This window comes from Gopherus flavomarginatus, chromosome 11 (genome assembly GCF_025201925.1).
Source record: "Gopherus flavomarginatus isolate rGopFla2 chromosome 11, rGopFla2.mat.asm, whole genome shotgun sequence".
NCBI classification, from domain to species: Eukaryota; Metazoa; Chordata; order Testudines; family Testudinidae; genus Gopherus; species Gopherus flavomarginatus.
Window position 1 is genome coordinate 36,292,872 of NC_066627.1, and position 13,859 is coordinate 36,306,730.

General features: G+C 46.5%; 1 protein-coding gene across 1 annotated transcript in view; it reads right to left on the minus strand.

Annotated features, from left to right (window-relative positions):
- LOC127030986 (opsin-5-like) overlaps nucleotides 1–4,418 on the minus strand; it is a 45,126-nt gene extending 40,708 nt beyond the window's left edge. Inside the window, exon 1 of the mRNA XM_050917665.1 lies at nucleotides 4,334–4,418. The gene's annotated coding sequence lies outside the window, so the exon portion shown is untranslated. The remainder of the gene's footprint in view (nucleotides 1–4,333) is intronic.
- Between the last annotated feature and the right edge of the window lie 9,441 nt (nucleotides 4,419–13,859).

Below are 13,859 nucleotides of genomic sequence, written 5' to 3' on the forward strand. Positions count from 1 at the left end.
TTTCTCTAGACTAAACAAACCCAGTTTTTTCCAATCTTCCCCCACAGGTCATGTTTTCTAGACCTTTACTCATTTTGTTGCTCTTCTCTGGATTTTCTCCAATTTTTCCACATCTTTCCTGAAATATGGTGCCCAGAAGTGGACACACTACTCCAGCTGAGGCCTAATAGGTGTGAAGTAGAGCAGAATAATTACTTCTTGAGTCTTGATTACAACCCTCCTGCTAACACATCCCAGAATGATGTTTGGGTTTTTTGTAACAGTGTTACACTGTTGACTCATATTTAGCTTGTGATCCACTAGGACTCCCCCAAATCTTTTTCCGCATTACTCCTTCCTAGGCAGTCATTTCCTGTTTTGTAAGTGTGCAACTGATTGTTCCTTCCTAAGTGGAGTACTTTGCATTTGTCCTTATTGAATTTCATCCTATTTACTTCAAACCATTTCTCCAGTTTGTCCAGATCATTTTAAATTTAATCCTATCCTCCAAAGCACCTGCAACCCCCTATCAGCTTGGTATCATCTGCAAACTTTATAAGTGTACTCTCTATGCCATTATCCAAATCATTAAAGAAGATACTGAACAGAACCGGACCCAGAAGGGATCTGTTAAAGACCCCACTTGATATGCCCTTCCAGCTTGATTGTGGGAATGGTTTTCCAACCAGTTATTCATCCACCTTATAGTAGCTCCATCTAGGTTTTATTTCTGAGACTCTGATTATGCATGGTTCTCTTTTAGGGCCATATTTCATTCTTCTTTGGGAGCACTTGACTAATGCTGTACAGTATACATCACATAACTGCATGACTGAGATTCTCCTGCTAGGCATACACAAATTAAGAACATTCCAATAAAGAGATTCTGTAAGTAAGTAACATGGAGCATATTGAAGTGGGAGGGGAAAAAGAGAACTCTGTCATAGGTCTGAACTGGAGATAAATGTATAGGGTACAGTATACAGGTGTTCTTCCATGAAATTAAGACGGCAGAAAAACAAAAGCAAAAAAATCTAGGATATGAACTTTATTTATATAGGTCCTATTTTTATGGTTGGTCTAGAGCCGTTTGTAAAACATACTTTTATTAGTGCTGCTTACTGAGAGACGTATCTATGACAGTGATATTATTGACCATGCTGACTATAAATTAGTTGTGGAGAAATAAGGAAGTTGTCAACTGTGTGCTCCAAAGTAGACAACAAACTAGACCCGCGACACTTACTTTGCTACATATTCTGGTGAGCTTGAGCAAGTTAAACTAGAATCAATCAGTGGAGAAAATGTCAAGAAAAAATATCAGTCTGTCATTAGCTGCTTTAGTTCTGGGATCCTCAAGTCTTTCCTTCCTCCTAGTGAATACTTGAGAGAGCAATTCATTTGTTTTCTGTGAGTGATTAGATGGGAGGGAATGGGTCTAGGGAGATTGGTCCTGGGTTCCAGGGACTTCCATTTCTGATATAGTGTTCCAGACCTGGCTTTGGGATGTAGTCACCAAAAGCCATTACCCTCGGATGGCGGTTTGGTGACCAGTGGGAAATGAATTGGTAGGTCTCAGTCCAGTCCCTAGTTCATGTCCCAGTAACATCACAGAAACTTCCCTTCCCCGTGCTAGAAATCTATGCAAAGGACTAATCTAGCATCTCTCTCTCTCTTCCCCCTGCCTCGAGGTGCTCCCTTAGGTAAGGGCTTGAAGCACCCAGGAAGGGAGAAGCTAACACCCCTTTGCTCAGTGCTGTACCTGTTGTGCCGGCAGTTCTGGAGCCTGAACTCCTCTGTCAACCACAAACACTGAAGTCACTGTTTTGACAGTGGTGGCTGCCTGGGTTTTATCTCATCTCAGAGGGAACAAATGAAACTATACTTGAGTAACCCTAAATAGTCTTTGGGGGGAGAAGGGACGGAGAGTAGACTCCTTTATCCCTTCCTACCTGGCCACAGAACTGCTCCTTTTAGAATAAAACTGCTTAGCCAGCTACTCTTTGGACTTGCAAGGCGGCTGTTGAATTTGATTTACGCTCCATTGCTCAGCCCAGTTCCGGGAAGAGAAGGTCTGTGAAAGCTCCTTTCCCTCGAGTTAATCAGATTTCAGAAGGAGATGGAGTTTTCCAAGCAGCAGATGCCGCAGGTGCATTAGCAGGAAGCCCAGGCGTTCCGCGCTCCAGACCCTTTTCTATCGCTCACAGGAGGAACAAAATGCTGGGCCACCGTCACAGCTCGGGCAGCATCCTGTGCCCAGATCTAGCATCAGGGGGCTGGTAGGAAACGGACCGGGGGTTGGAATTCACACCTCTTTGTCTGTCTCGAAAGACCCTGCGTTCCCTTGTGTATTGTAGGGTCTGATCTCTTCCTCACTAGGCTCAGCCTTTCACAGCTGCTTTTCTCCCCTGCCAATCTGCCACCAGGTCCAAGTCGTCTCTGCAGGAGCAAGGGGACCTGCTGCAGGTGAGATCCTACTGGGCTCCAGTCTATCTTTCAGTAGTAAATAAGAGGGATTGATTTGCGAGGGTCCTAGTAAACGGGGGAAGCCAAGCCACAGCATGGGGCTGTCCAGGTAGGAAGTCCGTCCACATGCTTAACAAAGCACAGAACTGGGGACACACATCCCCCCAGCTGGAAGGTTATTGGCCATTTAGAGCAGGGAGGTGGGGTGGTGGAGAGGCGGGATTTTTCCCTAGCTACCCCCCCCCCGCAAAATCAATTGTTACATAGCTTAACATCTCCTAAAACAGGGTTCCCCCTCTTCCCCACCCCGCTAGAGATAAGTCAAGTCTTGTCTCCATCTGGTGCAGTCAGAGCTCTAAGACCCCTGCAGCCCCTGCCCTGGAGGGGGGGGACACAGCCACACATGTCCCTGCCTGGGCACTTGCTCGCGCTCAGTCACACAACAAAAGATGCTCTGGGGGGCTTGGGGCCACATGGGAAGGCCAAGGTTTGTGGGGGGGGGGGGGTGATGGCTCTCATTCTCTCACACATGCAGACCCAGCTGTGGGGGGGGGGTCTCTGCACACCTAAACACACACAGCCCCAGCTAGGGGAAAGGGGTCTCATGCACAGTCCTAGATGGGGGGTCTATGACACACACACAGAGCCTCTACTTGGCGGGGGTCTATGACTGACACACACACACGGCCCCAGCTGGGGGAAAGGGGGTCTCATGCACAGTCCTGGACAGGGGTCTATGACACACACACAGAACCTCTAGCTGTGAGGGTGGGGGGGGTCTATGACTCACACACACACACACACACACACACACACACACACACAGCCCCAGCTGGGAGGAAGGGGGTCTCATGCACAGTCCCAGACAGGGGGGTCTATGACACATACACAAAGGCTCTACTGGGGGGGGTCTCTGACACACACACCACACACAGCCCCAGCTGATGGGGTCCCTCTCACACACAGCCCCAGCTGGGGGAAAGGGGGTCTCACGCACAGTCCCAGACGGGGGGGGGGTGTCTCTCTCTCTATAACACACGCACACACCACACACAGCCCCAGCTGGGGGGGTCTCTCTCTCTCTCACACACACACACACACACACGGCCCCAGCTGGGGGAAAGGGGGTCTCACACACAGTCCCAGACAGGGGGGGAGTGTATCTCTCTCTATGACACACACACACACACCACATACAGCCCCAGCTGGCGGGGGGTCTCTCTCACACACAGCCCCAGCTGGGGGAAAGGGGGTCCCACGCACAGTCCCAGACGGGGGGGGGTGTCTCTCTCTCTATGACGCACACACACACACCACACACAGCCCCAGCTGGGGGGTCTCTCTCTCTCACACACACACACACACACAGCCCCAGCTGGGGGGTCTCTCTCTCTCACACACACACACCACACAGCCCCAGCTGGGGGAAAGGGGGTCTCACGCACAGTCCCAGACGGGGGGGGGGTTCTCTCTCTATGACACACAGCCCCAGCTGGCGGGGGGTCTCTCTCACACACAGCCCCAGCTGGGGGAAAGGGGGTCCCACGCACAGTCCCAGACGGGGGGGGGGTGTCTCTCTCTCTATGACGCACACACACACACCACACACAGCCCCAGCTGGGGGGTCTCTCTCTCTCACACACACAGCCCCAGCTGGGGGGGTCTCTCTCACACACACACACACACAGCCCCAGCTGGGGGAAAGGGGGTCTCACGCACAGTCCCAGACGGGGGGGGGGGGGTTCTCTCTCTATGACACACACACAGCCCCACTGGGGGAGGGGATCTCATGCGCAGACTTGGGGGTCTCTCAGACGCTCCCCCCCCGCAGCCCCGCTGGGGTGGGGGTACCCCACAGCCTCCGCGCCAGCCCTGGGGCTCCCCTTACCTTTCCCGCGTGGGCTACTCCGCGCCTCGCCCTGCCCCTCCGCCGGGCAGCCCCGTCCTCCGCAGCGCCAAACTTTTGCTCGCTCCGGCGGCGCCCATGGCAGCGGCTGAATTGGGGAGCAGGGTCCGCGCGGGCTCACGGAGCCCCGCTGAGCCCCTTCCTCGCGGGCAGGGCCATCAGCACCCGCAGCCCGCGGACAGCGCCCGCAGCCGCCGCCGGCTCCCGCGCGGTGTGCGAGCCAAGCCGCCGCCCGCCCGGGCTGGGGAAGGGGCCCCGGGGCTGGGCAGCGCGGGGCTGAGGGGCTGGACTCTGTCCCTCTGCAGGCAGCGGGGCTTTCTGGGGTGGCCACTCCTCTCGCCAGGAAAGGCAGCTCGCTGCCTGAGCACCCCAGGCACGGAGCCAGGAAGAAGGGGTGGTGCCTCGGGTAGCACCTTCCAGCCCAGGCTCCCGCAGCACTTCCCCCCACCCCGAAAGTGCTATTGGAGGGGGGAAACTGAGGCACGGAGACCTGACGCAAGCCTTGGCAGGGCTGGCAATAGATCCCTGGAGTCTAACCATTCCAGCCCCCTGCCTCTCCAGGTTATTTGGGATTCTGCATTAGTAAAGCATGCAAACTGGGGATCAGATTCCGCCTCCCTCGGGCTCTCCAACCCACCACCATTTAGGGTGACCAGATGTCCCAATTTTATAGGGACAGTCTCTATATTTATGGCTTTATCTTATATAGGCACTTATTACCCCCAGTCCCCACCCCTTCCCGATTTTTCACACTTGCTATCTGGTCACCCTACCACCATTCTGCCTCACACAGGACTCTCAAAAAATCCTAATGGAGAAACTATTCACCAGGGTGAATGAAGTGTCCCTTGCTGATGTGGGCTGAGATTAGGGCCGATTTCTGTTTTTCCTTCAAAGCGGTTGGCCCATCATCCCTGCTTGGCACATCCCTAGTCACGACCATCACTTACCCCTACACTACTGTTCCTCCTCTCCACATGAAGATCTTTTCTTTGCTTGCCAAATAGATATGGGAGCCACTTCAAAAATCCTGCTGTTCATTTTCAAAGCTCCAAACAATGTAAGCGTTGCCAGCTAAGTGAGGTTTGGATTCTTAAACTGTGCTTCCAAAGGTACTCAAAATCCAGTTAACTGCACAGCATGCTAGACACAGCTTAGAAACAGTCCTCTTATGAGAAGATATTTTTATGCACTAAACAACATGATAAATAGAAACACAGGCCTTTATAATCTGATAGATTTTATTAGTTGTACTCCAGAAACACATTGCAGTAAAACATCTGCAGCTGGCCAGGGTCAGCAGACTTTGGCTTGTGGGACTGAGGCTATAAAATAGCAGTGTATATGTCCAGCCAGGCTGGAGCCCAGGCTCTGAGACCTCACCATGTGGGAGGGTCCTGGAACCCAAATGTCTATGCTGCAATTTTATAGCCCTGTAGCCCAGCCTAAGTCAGTTGACTCAGGCCAGCACTGAGATACCCTTACAGGCCCCTGCCAAGTTTGAGAGCCTGTTGTGCTGGGCATTTCTTCATGCCCATTGTATACCCAAAGAGCCTAAGATCTAATGTGACAAAAGGTGTGAGAAGGGAAATATCCCTATTTTACAGATGGGGAACCGAGGCACAGAGTGATAAAGTGACTTGTCCGAGATCACTCAGGAAATCTGTGGCAGAGCTGGAAACTGAATACAGATCACCTGAGTCCCAGTCCAATGCCTGACCCACAAGACTATCCTAAAATACAGATTTTGAATTACAGAACTTACCTGTTAACAATCTGCTAAGGTGTCTTTGTGTGTGTGTGTGCACATGGGCAGTTGCATGTATATTCTTTTTCTGAAGATTTAGGTCAACAGTTATAGGTAACTTTATCTGAGTATTTCCTAGCTTTTTGTGTTTAAATTGTAGACTATTTTATTCATTTTATAGTCTCTTTCCCACCATATAAAAGCAAATAACTGAACTTTTAATTAGGACTTTTTAAAAAGGAATTCAGTTAACTGTGTAGTTCCTAAGTAGGCAAACCCTCCCAAATAGACTTGAGCCATCCTTGTTACTACAATACTGTGTATAGCAGAGACACAGCTATAGCCTTTGTTGGCTTGTGTACCAAAGGCTTTTTTAAGCTGCTAAGTAAACAAAAGATGAGCTGAGCACTTAACCACAAACCCCAAGAGGAACAATCCTCCATTGATGGAAAAGTATCCTGGGATGTTGGAAATGTTACAGAGCTAACAGTATGAGGCCACATTTATTCTAAGATGCTGCAGCACATCACACATCCACAGTGCAAACTGTCCTAGTATGAGCATCTTTGTATGCCAGCTGGGATAGTGTAAACAAGAAAACATTCACCAAGCAGGTTGCAGTTTGAGATTGGGAATGTACAATTTGGAGAACTCCACTCCCATATCAAATATAGACATTAATCTTATTGTTACATCACTTTGCGGCAAAGTTGTAAAACTGCTCCCATTTAGGTCAATGGCAAAACTTACATGAACTTCAGCGAGGTGGGATCAGATTTCAGATCTTTTAGAAAAGGTTAGGCTTGTTTCCTCACTGTCTTTCTGTAGCTGAAGTTTTATATCTCCTCGTATGCTGCCAACACTAGCGGTCAAAACCAATGGTTACATACCCTGCTTTGGCCAGATGCTCAACTTTACTATGGGCTAAGTGGCTTTGCACATCCATTTTGTGCATCTATCTTGTTTTAAAATCAGGCTCTAAATTAGTTGTCCAGCAGCTACCTATGGGTGGGTATTTTTGCCCTTGACTAGTTACATGTTTTTAAAAAGTACTTAAAAGGTTAGAGCAGAATCTGGAAGTGAGGATTTCTGGAATCCATTCTTGATTCTTCTGCTGAATTTCTCTGTGACATGGACTAGTCTGTGCCACAGTTTGAAAAAAATAATATGGGGGGCAATTTTGAACTGGATCCTGAAATGAATGGTGAGCCAACAGAACGGTTTCATGAGGGGGATGCTGTGGTCACATGTATGAGAAGTAGGCAGGTGCATGTGCTGGAATCTGCAGAGCTGGAACTTGGGCAAGCCACAGAGAAAGGAGCTGCACAGGTATCAGCCTTGTCAACATTAATAGCTGTGCATGCCTGTAAAGGGTTGATACTGTGGGTGGCAAATTTTATAATTATCATGTCACACTCACAGAGGCAGCAAGTGGCAACAGTAGAGAATACTGGGCCTACCTATCTGTTTTCCAAGTCTCCTGTGTTTGAAGTGTACTAAACTGATTTAGCTTGAATTGAGTCCAAAAAATGATTGCACAAAAGGCACTTTCTGTGAAATAACAAGCTTTCGCTACAGCTGATTGTCTTTGTCCAGCAAAATCCAGGGTAAGGTGGTGGAAGTTACTGAATGAAAAAGAAGCAGCAGACAGGAATTAATCAGCCTCTTGGCACTTATGTAGATGTTGAGAGACATTCCTGGGCAGGACTTTCCATTTCTTTCAATACAGCTACCAACCCCGGGAGCTAGCGCCAACACTCATTTGGAAACGAGTTTAACCAGAAAGAGCAAGTCCTGTGGAGCCAGAGCTTATGCATGGGTATGTAGGAAAGATGGTCAGTGGACAGAGCACTGGCCTCAGACTTGGGAGATTAGCTATCAATTCCTAGCTCTCATTGCTTCCCTGTGACAGCTTGGTTTGCCACACATCTGTGCCTCACTTCGTTATGGGGCTAATACTTCCCTACCTCATGGGTGCTGTGAAGATAAAGTCCATTCATGACTGAAGTCATTACATGGTAAAGAGGGTCATGTCAGCATCCCTAGATAAAGCAAAGGGTTATGCTGGAAGAGAGTTTTACAGGGCTTTAGAGCTGTGCTCCGGCTCCAGGCAAAAACCTGCAGCTCCACTGCTCCAGAGATGCTCTGTGCTCCAGCTCCAGGCTCCGCTCTAAAGCCTTGGTTTTACAAGGTTCATTGGCGAGCCTCAGTGGGTCAGAACAACTTTAGGTTGTTTACTCAAATTGAGCCCATACACGAAATCTTTGCAGACTCACCCATCGTTACTGCAGAGTACGAATTCCTACTGCTCTGGACTCAAATTTCTGAGTATTTGATCCAGAAAAAGTAGTTGGCCCCAGAAACCATCTTGTCCATGATAGCAAAGAAAACAGTTTTCCCAGCACAAAGATGTCATTGATGAAGACGACTTCTCCCTGTCACCCTCCTCTCACTTCTGAGAGCCAATGCCACATGGGATAATAATATCTCAGTGCCCCATCTTGGCATTATGGCAAGGGGACACATGGCTATAGGTCTATATAAGACTGACAAAGAGAAGTGTTATGGAGAGAGATTGTCTCACCTTGTCCTTATCTTTACATCTACCAGACGTTTCTTTCTTTCAAGTGTTCAGTTGGAAAAAGGAGAATTCTGAATGCTGTCACCTTTCACAGCCCCAGAACAACTGTGTATTGGTTTTAATTTTCTTCTCATCTTGTAAATCTCATATCCAATAATAAAGGTCAATAAAGGTAATAGTGTTGATGTAGCATACTTACACTTCTGAAAAGCATTTCACTTGTACTTCATGATGTTTTGATTAAAAAAACTAGAACAATATAAAATTAACATGGCACACATTAAGTGGATTACAAACTTGCTAACTGATAGGTCTCAAAATGTAACTGTAACAGGGAATCATCATCTAGCTGGTCTGCTTCAGTGGGGTTCCACATGGATCAGATCTTGGCACTATACATTTTAACATTTTATCAATGAACTAGAAGAAAACATAAAATCATCACTGATAAAAGTTTTCAGAGGACACACAAATTGCAGGAGTAGCAAATAATGAAGAGGACAGATTCAGAGTGATATAGAGTGCGTGGTAAACTGGGCACAAGCAAACAATAGCTGGTTGAAATATGGTAAAAAGTAAATATATACATCTGGGAACAAAGTATGTCAGCCATGCTTATAAGTTAGGGGACTCTATCATGGGGAAAGATTTTGGAATCAGGGTGGGTAATCAGCTAAACATGAGTTCCCAGTGGGATGCTGTGGCCAAAAAAGCTAATGCAATCCTGGCATACATAAACAAGGGAAGCTCCGTTAGGTTTAGAAAGGTTATTTTACGTCTGTATTTGGCACTGGTGTGACCACTGCTGGAATACTGTGCCCAGTTATGGTGCCCACATTTCAAGAAGGAAGTTGATAAATTGGAGGACTCATTGAAAAGCTATGAGACTGATTAAAGGATTAGAAAACATGGTATGATTACTAAGGGGAGGATACGAACAGTTGTCTTCCTTGCCCCTATAGGTCAGATTCTGATCTTATTTCACAAATTCTCTCCTTGAAGGCAGTGGAATTACTGGAGTAGTGTGTGACCCAGCATGAATAGGGGAATCAGAATATGACTCTGTGTCGCTTTCTTTAGGACACAGCTGTAGAACTGGTTTTTGCAGTCAAATTGCTACAGGTGTGAACATCTGATCTGCTTCTAGATCAACTGTAACTAGAGCTACAGACCATTTCCACGGGACAGAATGAGAAACAAGAAATTTGCAGTGTCATGTACTGCACTGCACACTATATGTGTTGGGGAGAGATGCCCTGCTGGATACTTCAGTGAAGCAGTGAGTGAAAGTTCCTGTGTGAGGAGCTTGTGTCCAGCATCAAACAAAGGTTCAAATGCTTTACCCTCAGCATCCAGCAATAACAATGGCAAAGTGGGAGAATGATTCTTACCAGTCACACACCTCTCTTGTCAGAACATAGACACCCTGGGTCAGATCCTCAGTTGGTGTAAATTGGAACCACTCCACTGAATACAATGGAGCTACACTGATTTACACCTATTGAGGATCTGGCATCTCTGTGTTCTGGTTGACATTGGACACTTGATTAATTCATTTCCACAAATCATTCTCTACAGTCTTGCAATAAATTCCTAGGGCCAAATTCAGACCTGGGATAAGTGGGTGTATTTTTGATTACAGTGAAGTTGCACATTAAGCCTGGTCTGACTTTGGCCCCGGGAATTTAATACTGGGGAAAGGTGCTGGAGATCAAAATCAGAGACCTTTGAAAGAAGCTGGTACTGAAGGGTTAACAGGTGCCTGATAATCCCCAGCTGAGGGCATCAGGAGTGGTGGTAAGTAGGTCAATTAGCTGATCCACCTGGCAAAGTGTCAGGTTTTCCTTAAAGGCATGAGAAAGTTCAGTTAGTGAAAAGATATAAGAGAAAGGAGGTGGGGAGTAGCTGTTGCTGCCCCTCTGCCTAGTAGAAATCAGGAAAGAGGAGTGTTTAGAAAAGCAGGGGGATGGGATGGGATGGAAAGGAGTTAGTTTCTGTGGTGGGGTTTTGAAAGAGGAGCATAATTCTACGGAGGCAGCCCTGGGGAGCTGGTGCTCAGTTGAGGAGAAGGGTGTCAGGAAGGATTAAAGCTCAAAACCATTGAGGGGAGAGGTGGTTTAAGTCTATATCTTTGGGTTTGGATTCTTTGGAGAACTTTGGGGGAATCCTGCAAACCACAGCCCTGAAGGAAGGGAGAAGTTTGAGCCCTTGGGGTGAGGGATGTTGCTATGAGGTAAGCCCAGAAAGGAGCTGTTGGGGAGACTCATAGATGGCTGAGGTAGGAAAAAGCTGCAGAAGGATGCAGGGGTACTGAGTAGACATACCTTGCCAGAATAATACTGGCTCCCTAGGCTGCAACCTACAAGAGAGGGAGAAGGGGTTTCACCCTCACCAGTCACTGGAAAAGGTGGTGTGAGGACCCCAGGGAGCAGGTGCAAAAGGACTACTGAGTCCAGACTTGTCTTGAATACTGTTTGCTGGACTTTCTGTTACTTTTAATCCTAGCCTTTGAGGGTAATCTGGCTGGAGAGCTGAGTGATGAGAAGGTGCAGATGACTGCAGGGCCAGAACAGCTGTTGGGGGAGCTCAGGCTACATTATGCTCTGCTTTGCTGCAAGAAGGGCCTGGTGCGGGTGGGTGTTGGCAGTGAGTACAGTGTACTGTGCAGCCCTGGAGATCAAAGGCCTCTAGTCATTCCCAGAATGGGTACAGCAGAAGTGTGAGGTTCCCCAGGGGGAGCTCTTTTAGGGACAAGGTATCTAACTGTCCTTAGACTGTAACTTCAGTTTTCAGCCCATCTGCTGCAACTGGAAACTGCCACCTACCATCACTATGATGGTCTTTGGTGGTGTGGATACAGGTCACCAAACAGTTGGTAACGCTGTTGGTGCCATACTGACCTATGCTGCATGTGTATTGGTGGCCTTAAGGTCAGATACTCCACTGGCCATTACCAATTCCTTGGACCCATCCAGTCCCCTAGATGAAAAAAATCTTAATGGGCAGATTTCAGTTCTGGATCTGATCCTTTCTCTCAAACTTTATTTCATTATAAAATAATCACGTTGGCAGCCTTCTGGCAGAGGGTTTTATAATAAACTGCAGTCCTAACTCATACTTTTATGGGTTTTGTCATTCAGAGAGTGAATTAATCAGTCATTTCAATCCACCTGGGCTGCTTAAATGAGCAAGGCAGAGTTCCCTGCTTCTACCTCTTGAACTGAGAGATCTGTGCATGGATTGCACACATTTGCAAGCCATTTTAGCTGTATAAAAATGCTATTAGGCTTCCATGTGTTACTGACCCCTCTCTGAGGCACCTAGTGCTCGTTTTATTACATGTACCATGTACCTCCTACCTACCCAGTTTATTATTGGATTTGTTCTTTTTATTTTATTTTTTAGTGTAAGAAGGGAGGAGGTGAGGATCCCAGAATTGCATTAAGGGGTTTTATAGTGTTATGGCTGGGAGGTAATTTGTGAAATTATTGGATTTCAGTGGTTTGGTTGTACACATGTTTTATTTTTAAATTACATGAGGTTATCTAGCACTCCTTTGCAAGCACTTTAGTCATTGTTAAAAGCATTGATTCACTACAAGTCAGAAAAGGTTGTACATTGCAGCTGATCAGGTTGGCTGAGATTAGCTTGATATCTATAGATTTCCCATGTCTGTGGGGAATTTACTTACTGTTACTCATCACTAACAAATCATTATTTGATTAATCACTAATGATCTCTTTGGCCCTCTTTGACTGCTACAGGCTTGTTTATCCTAGCTGGCTTTAATGTTGAGTCTAACTGGACTTTCCCAGCATAACACAAATAGCCTGCACCCAGCCTACTAGGAAGGATACACATTGCAGTCACGTCTCTGTAGTTTTATGTACTTGTGGCTGGTGGGAATGCATTTGGTTGCAGTGGGAAAATGCAGAATGCATCTTTGTTCATGAAAAGTCTTGAGTCTTCAGTCTCAGAGAACAAGTTTTCTCCTAAATTTTACCAGTTTTAAGTTTTATGGTAGCTCCTTTTTTGTTAACTTTAGGGAAACAATGTGGAAAAATTGCAGCCTCCTATTACTTTATTCTGTAAATAGGCCTGTGCATTTATTTATTTGAATGGTCTTTTTCATGCAGTGTTTGGACATGTGTGTGCAGGACATAAGGTCTCTTGTTGCCTTAAGGTATAACTGTCTGTGACATTCTCCCCAGGCAAAGGGTCATTTGGCATAGTGGCCTTATCACAAGACTTCTGAATTCTAAATCTGTAACCTTGAGCAAGTTAATCTCCATTTCCCTGTCTACATCCTGAGGATACTACGTATGAAAGTGGCTGAAGTATGTTATAGTGGTGCTTGACCTACTTATACCACTAATAACATTTAGAGATGAGTAGCACTTACCCAAAGCTGTACAAGCAACTAACTAATTTTCAACTTTCTCAGTAAGTTAGTATTCCCATTCTACAGATGGAGAAACTAATTAACAAAAGGTCAAAGAAGAATAGGGAACAGGGTCTTGAATCCCAATTTCCTGCCCTAAACATTAGACAATAGCTTTCCTTGCCCTGGGTATGGAATCATAGACATACTTTGCACAGAGGTGTACATACCTTGTGATCTTTGAATGTCAATTGAAACTCTCAATACCCAAAACAAACATTAGCCCCAGAATATCAAACCCTGCATCATTCCAACAGATTTGCACAGCACTCTACAGACGAATGACAGGCATGTTCCAGGCCCCAAAAACTTGCAACTTAAGTAAAACCATGTGTCTCTGATATGATTTCCTTGTAACAAAATGATTCTTAAAAAAACCCCTCAGTCTTACATTCTGCAAGTACAGCTGGATTTTTCAGAGATCCAGGGATACTTGTACAACCCTCCACATGAAGAATGAATTTGAGTCTACACAGCTCAGAACTTCACATGACTAGAGACTGAGCAGATGTTTGACTTTAAAAAAGGAAACTCATTTATTTCCATTAGAAAACTGTCAAGAAACCAGCACATTTTTGTGTGTGGGAGGTCTTGAAATTAACTCTTGCCCTTGCTGGTGCCTTCTAGACTACTGGACAAATGAAAGATTAGGACACAGTCTTCAAAGGTTTAATTAGTAAAATGTTCAAAATGAAACATTAAGGAACACTAGTTCTCCAAGGAAAGCCATGGGGTTTAG